This window comes from Asterias rubens, chromosome 8 (genome assembly GCF_902459465.1).
Source record: "Asterias rubens chromosome 8, eAstRub1.3, whole genome shotgun sequence".
Classification (NCBI taxonomy): domain Eukaryota; kingdom Metazoa; phylum Echinodermata; class Asteroidea; order Forcipulatida; family Asteriidae; genus Asterias; species Asterias rubens.
Window position 1 is genome coordinate 9787340 of NC_047069.1, and position 20442 is coordinate 9807781.

The 20442-nt window shown below is 38.9% G+C and overlaps 1 pseudogene; it reads left to right on the plus strand.

The window, feature by feature from the left end:
- The first annotated feature begins 57 nt into the window (after window positions 1-57).
- LOC117293573 lies at window positions 58-20259 on the plus strand (annotated as a pseudogene).
- The last annotated feature ends 183 nt before the right edge of the window (window positions 20260-20442 follow it).

Consider the following 20442-nt stretch of genomic DNA (forward strand, 5'->3'; position numbering starts at 1 on the left):
TGAAAAGAGCTGTTGTACTCTGCTCATCTTCAGGAGAATGCAGGACTACCGGTGGTGATGGAGCTTGTGAGTTGGTTGCTGGCTGGATGTGCAGGTGACCTTATTCCGGTAAGCATAATTTAGCTGGGCTTAGCTATTTTGTTGTGTTTAAACAGCTCTATGAAATTGGTGCTGGTACAATTGGTTCAATTAAATGTAGTTTTATAAGACATGAAGGTTTGCATGGTGGAATGATAATGAGAAATATTTTTGCGGTGACATGTACGTAGATAAATCTCTTTTGATAAAAACGCCTTTGCAGATTTTAGAGCGAAATTTGATAAAGACGCATATACTCTTTCCCTGATGGCGGGAAGAGTATGGAGTCCAACTGTTGAGTCCACCCATTTATCTCACAACCACCATCAATCAAAAGAGATTTATTTAGATGGTATCATGGCAAATATGTTTCATAATTAAATGCATTTATGTTATTATGTTTCAATGTTAATGTTGGTCTTTTCTCCCTGGTTTCTCCAGGCTTACTAAGGAGGTGAAGCTCGCTGCGATCAAGATATTGGGATACAGGGTGACTATGACCTAACTGAGTTAGTGTGTGGAGCATGCTCAGATGTATCCAGGGCTCAGGTAGGGGGTTTTACCCAAAAGTTTTATTTCTTGTTTTTATGTATTGTTTTAAACCCGGGGAGACCAACACTGTTTTTTTTAATGGTGCCCAGTGAGACAATGCATTAAGCACAGACCCGAATAAGGGGGCAATTCCTCCCCCCACATACAAATACAAAGACAGCTACATGTGTATTGAGCCAAAAGCATTATAAAGAACAAAGGGTCAAAATAAGTGTTGAGATAACTGTGAAATTACTGATTACATAGTTAACCCTTTTATGGATTATTTATTTGAGTATTAATTTGATCATATGGACACATTTATTGTTCATTCATTTGTGAAAGTCGACCACTCCAAAACAAGGTGACAATAGCATCCTCAAGCGTCCTCTTTCCCAATAAAAAAACTGTGTGGGCGTGCGGTCTCTATTTTTTGTTTTACAACTAGTTTTACAGTCGGCAAATAGAAGAGTTAATACAACATTTAGGGAATTCAGAAGATATGAACAATTTTTGATTAAAACATTTTGCAAACAATGGGTTTTTTTTCCAACCAAATTCCTCCAAACTCCAACACTACATCTTTCCTCTGATTTGATTGACCTCAGATGTGTCCAAAGCATGGGACAGATTTCCTGGAGTACAAAGGCCGCTACTGCTGTTCAGTTGCTGTGTTCTTCTGCTTTGGTCGAACACATTTCTGCAATGCTTGCAACGATGACTTCCAAAGGATCACCAGCATTCCAAAGCCAGATCTTCCTCACTGCCCGGCTGGTAAGAGTTTACTGGGGTTGGATAGGGAAGGATAGGGAAGGATAGGGGGTGGAACATGGGTGATAGTTGAAGTTTTGGTGATAATTCCATAGTTCCCGATCAGTCAAAGTTGAATCTTGTGTCTCCAGTGACTATGCTCCAACATTCTGACTTGTAAATCATCATTCTCTGCAGAGTTTTTACATACCTGGCTTTATGCAGAATGTGTACAGCTGGATTGAGATTTTGTATTGAATTCTTGACTGCATTTTCTACTTGGTGGATGAAGGGAGTTCTCAAAAACGAAAGAAAAAAAAAGTGAATGTTCCTTAAAAGATACACACATTTGCTATGTAAATTGTGACGTCAATTTTTTGAAGTAGCGTGAAAGTTTGCAGCTGCCAACATGTTCCCACATCTTAAGAGCTCATCTGCCGTCCTGCCAGTCTATGTGAAATATAAACAGTGGTTGAGTCTCTCAAATGCTAAAAGAAAGTTATTGCAAATCATTTCTGAGAAAATGGAATTTAGCTGTTGCAAACTGCTTACCAACCAAAAGGACCTATGGTATAAGTGCAAAAATTAGTTGATGACCCGACACTTCGAGATAGACTCTGCTAGGGTCAAAACGTCAGACCATTAACTATGTTTTGAAATCATTTCTTAATCAGATGTGTACCAGCAGTCGTTGCATAGCAAACTTGAGATTTGGGGAGTTTTTATATTAATGGACATTTATACAGCTAGCATCCCTCAGTAGTGTATGTTGAGTCTTATTTTGTGAGAGACTTAAATGCTCAATCTGAAGAGGGGAAGCTTCACATTTTTAAGATGTTGTTCACTATGCTTTTTTGAAGAGCTTAGTAGAATTTATAAACTATTGGAGTTGGTTCGTGTTTGGTCATGGGTGGGGGTGCCATGTCAACATTTCTTTACCGACATACTTTATTCAAAACATACCAAGTATGGTTCACGTAAAGCCATTGGACACTTTCGTAACAGAAATTATTTTAAAGTTCACAGATTTACAAATAACTTACAGGGTTTACAGAAGGTAATGGTGAAAGACTTCTCTTGAAATATTATTCCATGAAATGCTTTACTTTTTGAGAAAACATTAAAACAATATCAGTTCTCGATATCGAGAATTAAGGATTTATTTTAAACACGTCATGAAACGTGCAGAAACAAGGGTGGGTTTTCCCGTTATTTTCTCACGACTCCGGTGACCAATTGAGCCTAAATTTGTACAGGTTTGTTATTTAATATATAAGTTGTGACACAGGAAGTGTGGGCCTTGGGTAATACTGTTTACCGAAAGTGTCAAATGGCTTTAACATTAGTGCATATTGGGGTTATATTTTGGGGGTTAGTTATGCCAGTATTCAATTGGTTTTATTTTCCACTGTCGGAGAGTAATGTCAATGTGGAATAAAGAATTTGTGTCATAATTGTGAGGCTTAAATGCAAAGAAACAAGTCAAGGAAAATGAGAAATAAAGTGACTTGTATCAAGCAACTACAACAAATCCTTGACTGAAATGATTTGGTGTGATACACATCCTGTGTTTTTGCTGAAGTTCCTTTACAATTAATTTGCTATATTCTTTTTAATGACGTGCAATGCTTAAACTAATGAATTTTTCAATTTTTTTATTTGTATTTTGTCCAATTGTTATTTTTGTTGGTTTGTATATCAGATTCATGGAATTGTCACACAAGCGCGAGTGGAAAATGGAAAAATATAGCGCTTCTGCGTCCCACGAGGCCTAAGGATGTTGGACGCAGACGCGCTATATTTTTCGTATTTCCACGAGCGCCCGTGTGATAACGTATTTATCTTCAACCAAACTTGGCGCGTAACCATAGAACACACAATACGCATGGTAGTGATACTAGCCGTGCAATATTATACAAATATTGAGTGGCTGAGAGAGGAATGGGAGGAATATTATCGCAAGGTAAAATTTGAACTGTTCCATTTCACGAGGCGAAGCTGAGTGAAATGGAACAGTCCAAATTTTGCCGATTGATAATATTCCTTCCATTCCACAAATTAAAGCCACTCAATATTTGTTTTATATTATAACTGACATATAGAATAAGATCTTTGTCATTTGATGTATTTTAAAGTTTAACTTTATGAAAAATCACACAAATTACTGACAACCAAAAATCATATAGCGCCGCGTAGCCGCGGCAACAATGCACTAATCAGATTACAGCCTTTTGCACAGGTGCTCCTTTGTGTTAGCAGCGGCGTCGCGGTGCTGTACTGCTCAAAAACATTGGGAATAAGGATGATCCTAACTGTTGAATGGGAAATGCTATTCCCCATGGGTGAATAGGTCTTTTTGATCGCCGGTGCGAATGGGAGTAATAGTGAATGTCACGTGAAGTAAGTTCCACCAATCAAATGACAAGGGTCTGTATGTCAGCTATATAAAGGTTTTTATCATCACTCCATTTTGCCAATCTGATTGGAGGATTAGCGCGTACTTGAAGATAGTTTGTGAGAGAGATTGGCTGTTGCCAGCTTGGTGTTATATCCCTTTGTGGGAGTTTGCCGAGTTCCCTTGATGGGTAGATCATTTAAACAAACAAACAATTTACAGCGTTGGTCACTTAAGACTGGTACAGGTGAAGATACAGAAGGCCACACAAACAGTTTGTGGATGAGCCTTCTAGGAACCATTCCCCACCTACTCACATTGGGGAGGTGGTCAAATTTTCATAGCCGCACGAAAGAAAAGCAGTAACAATTTAATAAGCACTTAAAAGCTTTGCTTTGCAGATAGTTGGGTTACTACCCCCAAAATGCTATGTGATTGTATGTTACTTGTGAACGGTTCCCTGCATACAGTTGCTTAGCAACATCTTTTCCTGCTAAGCACAATTACCATGTGGATGTTTGTGTTTGTACATTGATGTCCCTTTCTGCTCATCTATTTCGGAGACTAAATCTATGTCCTTTTTTATACAAATTGTCAGAAAAATTACCAGTGTGTAAGTGGTAAGTTGTAAAATGTGGACGAGTGGTGTGGGAAGTTGAAACAAAACAAAAAGCAGGAATTGAGAAAGTGTAAATATCAAATAAACGTACATATAAATGAAGACATTTCAGACAGTGATTTGTTGTATTGTTATTCAGAAAGAGTAGGGTATAAACCTTTATCATGGTGCAGCCATGTTAAAGTTTTCCCCTTGATGTCAATGAAACCAAACCGAGGCTGGAAGAACAAAATAGTCTGGTTCCTATTTGCAAAATGATTATTATCATTCATAATTGTTATTCGATACTAAGGAACATGACCAATATGGAGACAGCATGGTAAAGGTCTATTGTTCTTGTTTATACAATTGTAAAGCACCACTACATGAAGAACTACATCATACATTCCATCGGCTATAAACAGTTCTTAAAAGAATAAACCACTGGAGAAACTAAATAATTTGGGGGTTTGAACAACCATATTTATACACTTCTTGAATTTGCATGAAGAGTTCTGTTTTTAGCTGAACAGATTAATTTGATACAATCCTTTATACATGTACTTGCCTTGGCATGAAGTACAAGGAAAGGTGCACTTGATCATGCAAATTATTTCAGTGACAAATTATTCATTGGGGGGAGATGAAAAATAACATGCAAGTATTTTGTCCCTAAAAAGGTTTTGTGACTTATCCAGGATTTGAGGGTAGTTTCTTCAAGGGCTGTGGAAATAATTGTGGCCTTGTGTCTGGTGACCAGTTTCTGTTAAGTTATACTTTTCTGTGCTGAGCAAGTTTTTTTCTGTGCTCACAGGCAAAATAAAATCTGACCCTTTACATATTCCAGTATATTCCCATTATTTATTGTTCATACAACAAATGTCCAGCAGCAGAAGCTGAAAGGGTCAAAGTACACCATAAAAATAGCAAAAATACCGACCAAGTAAATAGAAGGCTAGATTTGTGAACAATAATAGTAGGTGTCTAAATTTTGTAGGTGATATAACGCCCATAGCATCGTCAAAATTGCCAAGAATTTTGAGACCGTTAATTGTAAATAGCGCCCTCTGTTGATGGATTAATACACCCAGACTTCGGAACCTCACCATGTCTTTTTGAAACCATCTTTTGTATCAATACACAAGCTTAGATAAATAAGAGTACTTGCCAAAACTGTAGAAATATACTGGTAGTATTTAGTTGTTACTGTATGCTTAACAGCCACTAGTTCCCTAGATATTAAAGAAGGCAGATTTTTTTAGTGAGATGCATTAAAAACCACAAAAGTTTCATTCCCAGACAATCGTTGGTGTCTAAGATTTTAATTAATACAAAGTATTACTACTAGAATATACATTCCTTTACGTACCCCAATACAACATTGTTTGAAATCAGATAAATTGACTTGCTTGATTATGCCCTTAGTATTGTTTTGTGGGCAGCCTACCACTATTTTGTTGTCAACATATTTATTTGGCATAATCAAAACACCAAGCGTGCATTTGGTACGATTGTAAAGCCAATCTCTCTCAGGTATATAAAGTTACTCGACACTGGCAAATGAATCGAAATAAAGATTTTCAGGTAAAGAAAAGTAGGTCTACACTTCCTTTTTATAAGAGTGCACTCATTTGGCTTGGGTGTATATTAGGCTATCTCAACATGCCCAATCCTATTCAACATCCAAAAAGCTAACGGACGACATTTTTCACACCTGCACATTCCTTTACATAATTGTTGTTCTAGTATGCAAATCAGGAAAACTTGACATCAAGCCAAAGTTGTTGTCACCCACGTGTGTATGAGATGTGACAGCATAAGTGAGCAATGGGCGGGGCTTATTTTCCACTTGCCTTTCTAGGCATTCGATGGCCGAAATTCGGCATACCAGCGATAACGGAACGGGTTTCCCTTAACTTTCTTATGTAATTATGCGGTTTGTCGAATTGCTCACTTGTTGGAGAAGAGATGCCATTTCTAGAAAAGTGTCAGCACAGAGAGGGTGTGTGTGCTGCAGCTAGTGCTTTAAACGCACGTGGGTTTGTTTTGGAGAAAACTTAATTTGTATGTGACTCGGACCCTTCTACTACCTCCATGCTCGGACTGTCGTTCCACCTTTCCACCGGCCCGGGACATTTTTATTCTCTTTGGAATGAACATAGAGTTACTCTATGGAATGAATATGTGGCTCACATTTGGGCGAACATTTGTGTTGAGTTTGCAACCGGCTTTGAGAGTTCTACACGAGGTTGGCCAGGGACCTTCACAGAGAACAACACAATCTCTGCAACTAGAACTTTCAAAACAAACTGTCGACCGACTTCATTGTGGATATATTGGCTGTGCGAATTCCACGGAGTTTAGCCTGAAGACTGTAGCCAACATTTAGACTAAACTTCACTGGCCTCATATAGGCCAAGAACCGCAGGATGGGGCCATCTATTTTCTACTCTTTGGAACAGATTTATTGCGCAAATTTGGGCGAACATTCTGTGTTGAGTTTGCAAACGGCTTTGAGAGTTCTGCAACGTCGTTGTTGAACTCTTGGCTGTGCGAATTCCACGGAGTTTCTTGCCCGAAGACTGTAGCTGTAGCCATGCGACCATAGGCCAGGGGAGCACGGAGACGGACGACATGACCGGGTGGAGACACGAGCATGAAGGGGAGAGAGACGCCAAACACACGGCATGCATTCAAACACGCGCATTGCCTCCGGAGGCCGAGACCACAGTCCGCAGTTGTTTCGACAAGACCCCAGTCGTAGTGTGAGCGTTTCAGCAAGGGCAAGTAGTGTTCCTTCATGCACATTTTCTTCCCAAAGATCAAGACTAGAAATAAACATGAACTTCAAATACTTCAGACTTGATCTTTTGGAAGAATTTCAGAGAGTGTGATAATTTGTCTAATGAGCGATTTGCATTCACGCACGAAATCTTCAAGTACATGTTTGTCTAATGAGCGATGACAAGATACAAGTGTTTTAGCAAGAAATCTTCAATGTATTATTTTATTGTCCTATGAGCGATTTGTCAAGAAAGAAGTTTTCAACAAGGAAGACATCTTCAAGTACAAGGTATTTTGTCCAATGAGCGATTTGTCAAGATACACAAGTGTCAAGCAAGAAATCTTCATTGTTCTGTTTTTTTTTAACTTTTTTTATTTCTGTTGTCCTACCCAAGCGAAAGAGGGGGGGGGGGGGGTGTAACGTTTTTGGCATAAATAAACCTATTCTGAACAGTAGTGACTGACCAGCTGAACTCTAGTCTTAAAACTTAGCATATGAACTCTAGTACCTAACCAAGGAAATGTGAATTGAACAGATTTTTTCAAATTATGTGAACTGAACTGAACTTCATTTTTATTTTTATTTTTTATATTTTTTATACATGAGTGCTTAAATTGAAGCGTGGGTTTTTAACTTTTTTGCCTGACCAGGATATGTGAACTGAACTTAGTTTTTTAAAAATAAACTGAACACTTAAAATCTCGGTGTATAAACTTTATGAAATGTGGAGTCGAACTGAGCTGCACTATGTTGTTCAACTGCAAACTCTTCAAGCATGGGTATAAAATGAACTCTAGTACAAGAGCAAGGAGATGTGGACTGATTTTTCCCCGTTTTTTTAATTGCATTTTTAAAACCTTGGTACATGTAATATGAACTTTAGTGCCTGACCATGATGTGGACTGCGTTGCATTAGGCCTATATTTTTTTGTTTTTCTGACTAAACTCTTTGAACCTTGGTAGGCCTATTATGAACTTTAGTACCTGAGCAAGGAAGGAGATTTTAAATAAACTTCAATTTTATTTTTATTTTTATTACTGAACTCTAAAAACCTTGGTATGAACTCTAGTGTCTGACTTGCCCTAATCACAGACTCCTTGCGTTTGTAGTGTACAAACGAAAGGAGTCAGTAATTAGAGCTAGTGCCTGACCAAGGTAATGGACTAAAAACTAAACTCGCAAAACCTTGGTATACAAACTGTAGTGTCTTTAACAATGGAATGGAGAACAGAACTTCATTTTCCCCCCTTATCTTTTAGAGCCTTGACGAACTGCCTGACCAAGGAATGTTTACTGGTCTTGTTTTTGTTATGAAACATATGGTTAAAACCTTGGTGTATGAACTTTTTCGCTAACCAAGGAAAGGTGGAGCGAACTTCATTCTTTAAAACCCAACTCTTCAAACCTTGGTATATGAACTCTAGTACTTAATAATACAAAAAAATCAACTGAACTGATTTTTCCTTTGTTCACCGAACTCTTCGAACTTGGTATATGAACTCTAATCAAGGAAGTGTGGACTGAACTTCTTCTCTTTTACCAAACTTTTCAAACCTTGGTAGGGCCTATAATGAACTCTGTGCCTAACCAAGGAAATGTAAACTGAACTTTTTTTTTGTACTAAACTCTTATGAACTCTAAGTGCCTTAAATTATGAATCTACAAACTCTACTCTGTAACATGTGCAGACTATTATCATGTGAAGAGACTTTCTTCAATGAACAAAGTTCAACCCTTACTTGCATGCCGTGTGTCTGCTGTGTTGTCTATGGATTGACTGTGTGTGTGTGTTTTGTCTATGGATATGTGATGTGTGCTTCAGCCTGTGTCTACCAATCTATGGAAGAGATGACGAAATCATCAGGTGGGTAAGCTCATTCAAGATTCAATGGATGGAGGTAAGCGATGAACTAACAATTTCCTCCCAACTTTCTCCTCATTTTGTGTCATTAAAAAACCAAACATATATAGGTGCTGGTTGATGTTGTCAACGTTAATTTACCTTCTTTTGTGATGATGCCACTACCACAGCTAGTTCCACTGGTCTGTCTTGTATTGCATATGGTCGTAGCCAGTGATGCAAACATCAGCTTTATTTCTGAGAAGAAGTTTTCTTGGGCTGTAAAGGACCAGTGTTTGACATGTTAAGCTTCTACAATGTAATACTTAAATACTGGCATATTAAAAAGCCAAAGAAATTTTGCATTTTTTTTTTTTTTAATTGTGGAAACACGAACTCCCACATCATTTAACTACTGCATTTCTTTTATTACCTTTGGTAAATGAAATTTTATTTGAATGACATCAACAAACATTCTCTTAATTAGGTCTTTGTTAAAGCTAATTGGTTTTAATATATTAAAAACCTTTACTCGGGGACCTTTGGAAAACTAAGAGATATACACGTACCACATCAAGTAGAACAACTAATCAGGATGCTCTGACATAAACGACCTGATTAATTTAGTCTAAAATTAGTCAAAAGTAGAAACCATCTTAAGTTTGCAATGAGTAGCGAGAAGTCGCATTTATAAGCAGTAAGGGTGCCCTCTATTGTCAGACAAGCAAATAAATAATTAATAAGTCAGTTCTGCCATAAAAATAAACTTGACAAAATTCACTTCAGAGCATATATCATGTATGCCTGCATGTATGCCTAAGTTTGTAATGAGTCATATGAATTGGAATTAGCATAAAACATGAGCACCTCCTTTATTGTCAAAATTGTAAAGAAATAATAACGTTCTGCCATGAGCTCTTAAAAAATTTGCTTTATATCTGGTAATCGATGCTTTTGCATCTGTTTTTATGTATTTATCATTGATAAATACTTCAAAAAGTTTGTAATGAGTAGGCTTACTGGGAATATATATTATGAGCACTCCCTCTATTGTCAAAATGATGAAAGTTCTGCCATAAGAATGAACTTAAGTTAAGTTATAGGCACTGTATGCCTATCATGTATGCTTGCACGCCTGTGTTTATGTAAAGGCTATACATTTATCTTTTGATAAAATTTAGTCTAGTAGTCACAGTTTGTAAAGAGTAGCGGGAAGTAGTGTTAGGATGACCACGCCCTCTATTGCCAGAGAGACAAATGAGTAAAGTTAGGCCATTTTGTGTCTGTGTTTGGGGTTAACTTAAAAAAGTTTGTAATGAGTTTGTAATGAGTATCTGGAATATCTAACATGAGCACCCCCTTTATTGTCTGAATGACGAAAGTTCTGCCGTAAGAATGCACTTAAAGTTCAATTGGGCCTATATCATGTATGGTTGCACGCCTGTGCTTTGTGTTAAGGCTAACATTTGGCTTTGTGATGAAGAATAGTATTATTACTCTAAATTAGGCCATTGAAATTAAATTAATGGTGTATATCGTGTTCACTTGCGTGTCAAAGTTGGTGCAAAGACTAGCTTGTATCTTTTAAACACACTTAACAAGAGTATTATTACCCAATTAATTAAGTATAGTTTAATCTAGTAGACACCACTATATTTTGTAATGAGACGTGGGAATTTGCATGAGCATCGAACGTTAGCACGCCCTCTTTCTGCCATGAACTCCAAATAAATTGGCTTCTAGTGTCTATATCATGTATGCTTGTGCATCTATGCTTATTTTAAGGCTACTGATTATATTTGATATATACATAAAAGATAATACTTCAAACTTATATAAGCTGCAGTGTTTGCAGTTTATCCCACATAACATTACAGTAAAGACATTTGAATCTCCTCTTTACTTATTCCGAATTGAATAATGTTCACGTATTTTGTAATTTAAACCTTGGCTACAGTTTTTAAGCGCAGCGATATAAGCGTAAGAATATAAACTGTAATACCACACAAGAAATGGAAAAAATGAGTTCTCGGACAGAACAAATATCAAGCGCGCACAACATTTAAAATGTGTATCGGCTGCGAAAGAAAAAAAAAGATTTCCAGAACAGAAGGACGAACAGGTGCATGAAGAATTCTAAGAAGAAGCTCTTACTCCAGAGGGAACCAGGCATATGCCCAGTCTGGTCCCCAGCTGTTGAAGCCTGGACACAATGATCAGCCATGGAGGAACCAGACAGTGATGCTGTGGTAACGGGTTCGTATCAATAGTAACAAATACTTGAGAGGCCTAGTAGTAAGTCTAGGGATTAGAAATAACTCTGTTTTCCCCATCCAGGTTCAAATCCAGGTTTGTATTTGGTTTTACTGAGTCTTGGTTCTAATAATTTCCTTTTCAGGCCCAAAGATTTCACAAAGTAAACTAATTAAAAATCAGGAAAATTTGAACCAAGACAAAGTATTTATAACTACACTGTTGCCAAGACATGGAAAGATGTGCGACTTGAGATTGGCAGGGTTTGGAATGAGCAACTCCAGTGTAGCTGAAATGGTTAAGTATCAGGTTAAGTATAAATTTGGTATCTCTATGCCTTAACCCCTTCCTCCACAGGTTAACCAATCTTTTTCTTTGCAGCCATTAATTTTGACTTGTTTGTTTCTTCCACACCATAACCTATTTTTTTTGTTCTCATACACAGTGGAAGTGTTATCGTATCTACATCAATGTAGTGTGGAAATGGAGATTGGTGAAGTATTTGGTGAAGTATTTGGTGAAGTATTTGGTGAACAAATTTTTGTGGATGCTAACCTGGATGTATATCCAATCTTCTTCCACAGCCATAACCTTTTTTCATTTTTATGGAGGCAATGTTTTTTGAGCATTGTTGGCCATTTTGTAAATTGAGTTTGGTATGAGGTACAAAACAGTGTAAATGTTAACGTGGATTAACAGCACTGTAAACGGTACCAATAAATTACAAATCTGTGAAAATTTGGACTCGATTGGTCATCAAAAATGGAAGACAATAAACAGCCTTGTTGCACAAATTTGTGTGATTTCAGATGCCTAATAAAAGGTTTCAGGCCTTAAGTTTTTTATTATTTGACTGAGAAGTTACCTCGAAAAACAGTGATGTTAACCTTGGTTTTATCAGCCATAACTCTTTTTTCATTGTATGCAGTTTGCATCCTCATCTAACACAGTTTTGGCCTGGAAATGGAGTTAAGTTTGTTATTGTATTGTCATAGGTTCGACATAACCCCCATGTTAAGATATTTGTTTTTGTTTTGTTTTCTTTGTTTCAGCTACTAGTTATCCTTCACTTTTTGCCGATGCCACATTGTGCAGCCGTTGTATCTCGACACAGGTTATTTGGTAAAGTATCACCGGCAGTGTTGTAGCCCAGTGGGCGATGCTGGGCAGGACTGCCAAGAAATCACACGTTTTGCACAGCACTTTGAGCAAATTACATTGTGCCGCCCAGCACAGATTTCCCCAGTATTAATAATTCAGGATATTTGTTACTGTGCATGGATCTGAGACACAGCTAATGATAAGGAGTTTCAAATATCAGAGAAAGAACAAGGTCAAAATGCTACTCAACTTTACATCGCATAGCCCTTTAACATGAACAGTTTGGAAACCTAGCATCACGCCTACCTGAAGCTTGCACTTCAGCAATAATGGCCCCACAATTAAATGTTAATATTGACTGCTTAATAATCGGGGCTTCGCTTGGGGCATATATAGTCATTGTTTTTACATCACCTTGGGCCTATAATTTTGACTGTGCCCTGAATAGCAGTCAATATTTCCATTATACAGTTTCAAATCCTACTGTAACTGTGTTGATCTCTTCGCCCTTGGTTGACTTTTAAAATATGATTTGTAGCCCACCACAAAGATAAGTCTAGCTTCAACCCTGAACACACAAGGTATACCTGGGAAAGTTTATTTTTTTGTACTTGCGTAAATGCTTTTTAATCCTTCTTTGTTAATTAATTTCTCTTTAATCTAGAGACATTCTCTTCAAACGGATACATTTCTTCTGGGTAATGCCAAGATCTGCTGAGTGCAACATCATGTGAAATAAACCAGTAATGCACCAAGGGCCACATCTTGTCAAGAAGTTTCAAGTCAAAGGTATGAGAATATATAAGATTAACAAAACAGCTGAAGTGAAGATGAGCTCATTTAACTGATGTCATTTTAACGTTATGTCATCTGCCAATTTGCACTAATTTGGGGTAACATGGGGAGTGAAATAAACAAAAACTACAAAAGAAGTATTGGTTGACTCAAATCGAATTCATAACCAAGTACACAACTGGTGATTTAACTTTGAACTTATGCTGTTCATTAACTTCTGACCCCATAAAATTCCTGTCAATGAGCGGCTGCTGGCAGAAAGTATGTGGATTCGTTTGATGGAAATATACCACCAGGATTTATTACTTTAGAATAATTAACACTTTGTTCATAAATACCTTGGACAGTTTCTTCATTCCTATTGGTGGAGAGAGAAAGCTGAAACAGTTGTGCCACATCACACGATACGTGCGACGCGCACAGCATTCCCTTTTAAGGAGTTGTTAACCCAAGGGCGGCGGAGGGCTTTACCATTTCATAGCTGGTTGGAGGGTTCTCCCAAGAATGTTTACATTACAATTACCATTGGAGTAAAAGGGTCCTATCTCTATGGTTGTATAGATACAAAATGTCATGTTGTACATGTATGCATGGACCTGGAAAAGTAACCATTTAGTTACACTGTTATCAGAGACTGTGTGGTCTCAACATTTCAAACAGTATACTCGGCTCTTCAGAGCATACTGCTCAAAACGTTGAGACCACACCTGCTCTTTTCAGAGCCAGTCAAGAGCCAAAGATGTGAATCTCCACAAGTTGGACTCTCACTATGATGATGCAGAAGATGGAGTGCCATAGAGACAACCAAAGTTGATCACCACTAGTTACACAAGTCATGGATCTGATTGGAAGGTAAAGTACACCACTCACCAATAGACATGGATTGCACATGACATCATTGACCACCAAAAATCGTGAATGCGTATAGGTATATATTGGCTAAGATTTGTGCATAGCTCGGACACATGTGCACTTTTCCTTTGTTTATAATTAAGTATTGCGGTCGATGACGCTATGTGCAATCCACCTATAGACCACTCTCAGATGATGTCACTATTTGATCACTCACCATGCTGGAGTACTCTAAATGAATACAACAGTTTTCCTGATTATCTATCCAGTGCAGCTTAGGGTGGCCTCTGCTACAACTCGTACCCTACTATAACTGCATTGGGTAGAGAGCATAACCTGAGAGCAAAACTTCAGCTCTAACACCTGCACAGTCATCTGTAAGACACCAACACACAATCAGCTCAGCCAGCTTTTTATCTGTGATAAAGTCTCTGCTAAGACTTTTAAAATTTGCTCAAACCTTGACTTTCTTTTTTTAATTGAACTGGTGTACATTGAAGCAATTTTGACCTCATATTCAAATTTCTATTAATTTACTAAATAGAGATACAAACAGTTGGCATGGTTTGTTTTACATCATTATAGTGGGGACTAGGTACTGCGCATTTTAACAAGCGTGTGAAATCTTGAATTGATTATTGACGCTCATTTTTTTCTCACTTTTTCTAAACTCATCATGTTCTGGAAATGAAATGTCCTATATGCAAAACTTAACACCTTTTCCAGACTGATTTCCCTGGTCTTATACAAATATTTTTTACTGGTGCTCTTAACTTTGTCGGGTGAGCCCCTGACAAGAGCTATTATCGAACGATCTTTCAACCTCTCGTGGTGACATCATTCACCTTTGGCCAGCCCCAAGTGACCCGTTCCACAAACAGGGCACTTGGGCTGACTTGGGTGAGCCCCTGGAAACAGTGGACTGACGTAAAAGCTATTTGACTGTAGGGGCAGACCGGGGATCGACCCAGGGAAGGCATCGAACGCACCCATAGTGTTAGTATAACACGTTAAATATGGGTGTCACTTTATAACATTAGCAGGGCAGGCATACAACTAACATGCGTTACACTGTGCTCTTTTGGCTAAACAGTTCTATTTTATTTTGAACTACACTCCGTTACACTGTGCTCTTTGGGCTAAATACAGTACTACTACTATTTTATTTGGAACTGTTTATTTATGAAGCGATACAGAGATATATATCCAGAGAAGTGTCGAGATGAGAAGATAAGGCAAGAATAGACAAGAACACTGGATTGGGCTCACAGTGCATTTATTTTGCATTGATTCGTTCAGACGTGGGGATAAACTAGCCCATTAACCCTACGTTGGAATGCAAAGATCTGGTCTGTGAGGGTCAATTTCACCCACAAAGCTGGGCTCAACTAAACCCCAAAAACTATTGGAACCCCACGCTGCGAGGCCCAGTAAACCATTCGCTGGAACGCAACTGACCTCCCACTTCCGGTCTATTTTAGCCCAAACGACCGTGGCAGAAAAGGTGACGTCATCCTCGTGTATGGATCGGCAGCGAGTACTTGCGTGTCTGTATGAACAAGCAAACAATCTGTCTCTCGCGTCTCTCCGCTGGCGGCCTTCCTGACAGTCCTGGTCCCCGGTGTTTCCCCTTCGTCGAAAAAATCCAAGTGGAGTTCGCAATAGAACAAGTTCTCGTTTTTAGTAGCATTTTTTAAAATTAATGCAGGTTTATGACAACGAACAGATTTTGTTTTTAACCAAGAAAGTGGCACCTAAACACAGCTAGCTACACACAGGACCGAGAACTAACACCAAAGTTTGGGTTCGAAAAACTAGGTTGTACTGGTTCCTTCCCCCAACTAACAGTGATAAGATCAAGCCAAAATGTTTGGTACCAGACTAATGTTTGATTGAAAAACCACTTTTTTTAAAGTAATATGAGCATGTGTGTAGGCTACGACTTCTCAACGGCTATAGTTGTGAGATATTTCGAATTTAAATATCACTCTCGAAAGTAATTTGAAGCTTCAAACAGCGTGTATTATTTCATATCGAGGAAAGTGCAGTCGGAACTTCAGCGGGCACAGAAATGGAATTGCGTTGTTGCTGGGGCCAAGGATATGAAGTGTTTGGCCGTATTTGTTGGGCTACATGATGACCATGAGGTCCGTATAGCGGAACGAAACCCTGTGGAAAACGCATGCGCAATGTAATGAACCGGAACCAGCCATGATGGGGGGGAGGGTCGCCGATGCATGACCCCAACCTCTTGGGCTAGTTCAGTCCGCTCGATGAGAACAAACCCACCGTGTGAGTTCAAGCCCATTTTGGATTAAGTCATTTTTATTTTTTGGACACCTGAGGCGCTTGGAATAAGGGTTAGTTTAACTATGGAGCAATAAATTAACTCCTCCTCTGAACCTACCCAATGAAGGTGGTCAGAGGTCATGAAAATAAAAACACATAAATATTGTCAAATCCCAGACAGCCAGTCTGGACACATGGTGTTCTGGGTGGCAATTGTAATTGGGATGGGCTGTGTGTGAAAAGGAGAGGCCCTGCAAAGTACAACCTTACATTAGCCATGAACTGTCCGAAATTGTCAGACTCTGGTGTTTCTAGCCTCTGGGCAAAGATTGTAGTTGTTGAATCAAATGAGATTCAAGTGCAACCATGATTAGCTAGACTGTAAAGGATACCAGTTGGTAAGGATTAATCATTTTGTTCCCTCCTATTTGCAGAGGATTTACTCAGACTGGTGCTGCCTTGGATCTAAAGCTTACCTCTACTTCAAGATGTGTCCTGCAGCATGTGCCGCAGCAGGAATATGGATCATCTACTGGGCATCCACTTTGACTATGAGATCTTGAAAGCAACATGATATTGTTTTTAAGATAAGGTAGGCTACTTTATAGGTTGATGCCAAACTGGCTAAAATATACTTTAAAAGTAGATCTAGGTGACTTTTTGCTTCACCAACAAACGCCTAACAACAGGGAAAATCCATGTGCCGTTCAGCCATCCAGCAATTCATGGCAGAGTTTCAGATGGGCCTTAACAATACGTTCGGTCAATTGGCCTATTTGACTTGAGTTATGTATGTTGAGCAGCCATCTCTACAGAAGTATTAATGCCTTCCTGAACCTGTTATAGATTCTCACAGAAATATCAAAGTCTCCCTCCCTTTGAATTTCTAGGCCAACTTTCGCTCACCTTGGCATCAACCAAGGTGTCAACTACCACAAGGGCCCAATTTCATAAAGTCTGCAACCACAAAAACTTGCTAAGCACAGAATAGTATTGCTTTACAGGAACAGGTTACCAGCCAAATTAGTTAGTTTGCATTGTTGTAAATGGTGCTCACTCAATTTTGACTTGGCAATGAAATTTGTCAAGCAGTATTCATCTATGTTTTCTAATTTGTATTGTTTGTTTAATTGCTGTCCCTTTGTTTACTTCACATACATGTTCTGCTTCATAGTTATATTTACATTGTTTAACCATGGTTAAACCTTTGTGTAGTTATCTACCGTAGTGATATGTTTTTTATTTATTCGTCTATTTAGTGCTGTTTTCCTGTTTTGTTCTGTAATCTTGTAACGGGCACATCCGCCACAAGCCTCGGCTTTTAGGATGATGCCTCCATGTGATGTGAATGTGGAAATAAATGTTTTATTGATTGATTGATTGATTGAAAGAAGATGGTTCTGGGTCAAGCTAATTTTGAAGATGCCTAACTTGCTTTTTGTGAAACCTGGCACCTGTCTTACCATGAAATAATCACAGTATATGCTATTTTTGAGACCCTCAAAAACAAATAAGAAAAAAGAAAGAAAAAGGTTTTGTTATTTATGCCTAATAGGAAAATCTTGTTCATCTGAAATTTTAATTGTTGGTTTTGAATGAAACCAGCACTTCATTATTCCACAGCAGTTTGGTACAAGATTCTTTGAGGACCAGCAACTTGGATGATGTCACACAGTATCAAAGGAGGAGGTGCTTTTGAGCCACGCCCACAGACCAACTAATCTTGGCATCACCTTCAAACCTCACCCCCAGAAAGCTGCCAAAATTCGGAGCCAAAACAACCTGATGCTTGCTGGTACAACCTGGGGAGCAAAGGCAAAGACATTCCGCTCATTTGCTCTAGCTCTCTGCTACTCAGTGGCTGAGTAATGTAGTCCAGTCTGGAGGAACTTCGTCCACACCGGCCTTGTCGACGTCCAACTCAACAACACCATGAGAACCATCACTGGTGTAGTTTCTTTACAAGTTCAGATTGGCTCCCAGTTCTGAGTAACATTGCCCCTCCAGACGTCTGAATGCAACAATGCATAAATTAACATATAAAATAACAAACCTGTGAAAATCTGAGTTATGTCAGGAGACATAGTGACTGAGAAACCTTATTAATTTTCAGCATGCAAACATGTCATGGTTCTAGTATGAACTTCAGTATGAACAGTGTTGTTTTTTCTCTTACTAATCCTGTAGAGTACGTTTCACATAAAGTGCTGAATTATTCTTTTTCTTTAGTTTTGTCCGAGATCAAGAGAAGACACCGCACCCCCAAGTAGAAGATCATGAAGTACCAGACTATTTCTCATGGAAGAAGCCAAAGCTTGCTCTAACATCTGATGAACTCAAGTGAGTCCGGAAACAAGTCTACAAGTGAGTCATAATTTTGATGTAAATGTTTTACTTAAAACCTTCTGGCGGAGATCTTACCCCAAGTTCGTAGTCAGAAGTTTGAATCCATTGAAGGCTGCAGTCATGAGGGTATGTCCCCCCAGAGTCAAGAAGGATTGACGCCCCTGGTTTGTTGGAACATAGCTGTCGATGCTGTTTAAAAAAGAACAACTTTTGTAGAATATATAGTGCTGTATATCTTTTGTGTTTTTGTTAAATAAAATACACTATGGGGTTATTATTTGTTTAAATTGCTGATAGTATCCCACCTCCAAAAGGTTCATTTAAGTGCCAAATAATGGCTCAGAATGCATGACAGAGCATCTAGTAGCCCAAAAAAATCCGGGGCCCTTAAACGGGCTGCGGACCCCACGCCGTATTGGCTTCGCATACCGTGTCTCTGGCAAAACCCAGCACCCCTTGGAATAAAAGTACTCTTGCGGGCCTGGAGGTTTCATACCTCACCCTGAGGAAAATCATGTTTGTCCCTGACAGCTTACCTGTCTTGCACCAAGTACAGCCTTTTAGGAAACCAAGGTTCTGAGGAGTGTCGTGGCCGAGCGGTTAAGAGCACCGAACTCAAACTCTGGTGTTTCTCAACAGCAGAGTGTGGGCTCGAATCCCCAGCCTCTACACTTGTGTCCTTGAACTTCGTCCTTCGGATGGGATGTAAAGCCATTGGTCCCATGTGTTGTGTAAACGCATGTAAAAGAACCCAGTGCACTTATCGAAAGAGAAGGGGTTCGCCCCGGTGTTACTGGCTGGATTGGCAGCATATTGCGCCACAGCACCTTGTAAACCATTACATGGTGCTTAATAAGGATTAGGTCTTATATCTCAAACATTCGCCCCACTCCTTGCAGTAACACTGTGAAGTAATGCAGAAAATGATCTGCCTTGATAAAATGTTTTCAGTAGTCCGTTCTGTATCATTTTGATAAAATCAATGAACATTTTTGACCCGAAATCTGAAAATGTTTTGATGCCGACATCACAGATGTTTTTATTATTTTGACTAAAAATTCAACTATGCAAAGTTCTCAATAAATCTCAAATTGTTTCTCATATACCCTTTCCACAGAGATAAAATGTGTTCAGTGATCCGTTCTGTATCATTTGAACACTTCATCCCTGTGCCACTGATGGGTGACTGAATTTCACTGGGTGCTGCTCAAAAGTTTGTCTGTCTTCATGCCTACCGACTTCCCCTGATCTCATCAGCGAGTCAACCTTTAAGAGACAAACACTCTCTCTGTTTCACTGCAAACATTTTCAGCGTTGGACAATTTGGTCAGCCAACTCTCAATAGCAGGCAATTTTCAGCTTTTTTGTTGTTGGAGATTTTGGTAAAGTGTTAGCCCACCCTCTCAACCATCAAAATGGTTCACAACAATAACATTTCGATGACTCGTGAAACTGTGTGAACTGAAAAGTGAAATTAAATTGGTACAAGAAGTATTGTATACTAGATACAGGCTTGAAATACTAGCACCGCACACTTTGGACTGTTACAGTTGAAATGTAATAGACCCTTGCCATGAAATATGTAAATTGCACGTAGCGCGTGCGCACTAACGTTTTGGTTGGCAAAATGAGGGAACATCGTGCTGTTTTGTACACAGCTAATGGGTGCGTGACGCAGACGCGATTGCGCGTCTGCTTAGTGCACAACTCTATGCCAACCAACAGGGTCTGTACGCATCTGGAATGTAATTAGCATATTTCATGGGAAGGGTCCATTGTACCAACATGTAGGACAATCTGGTGTATCAAAATCTTCACACATTGAACT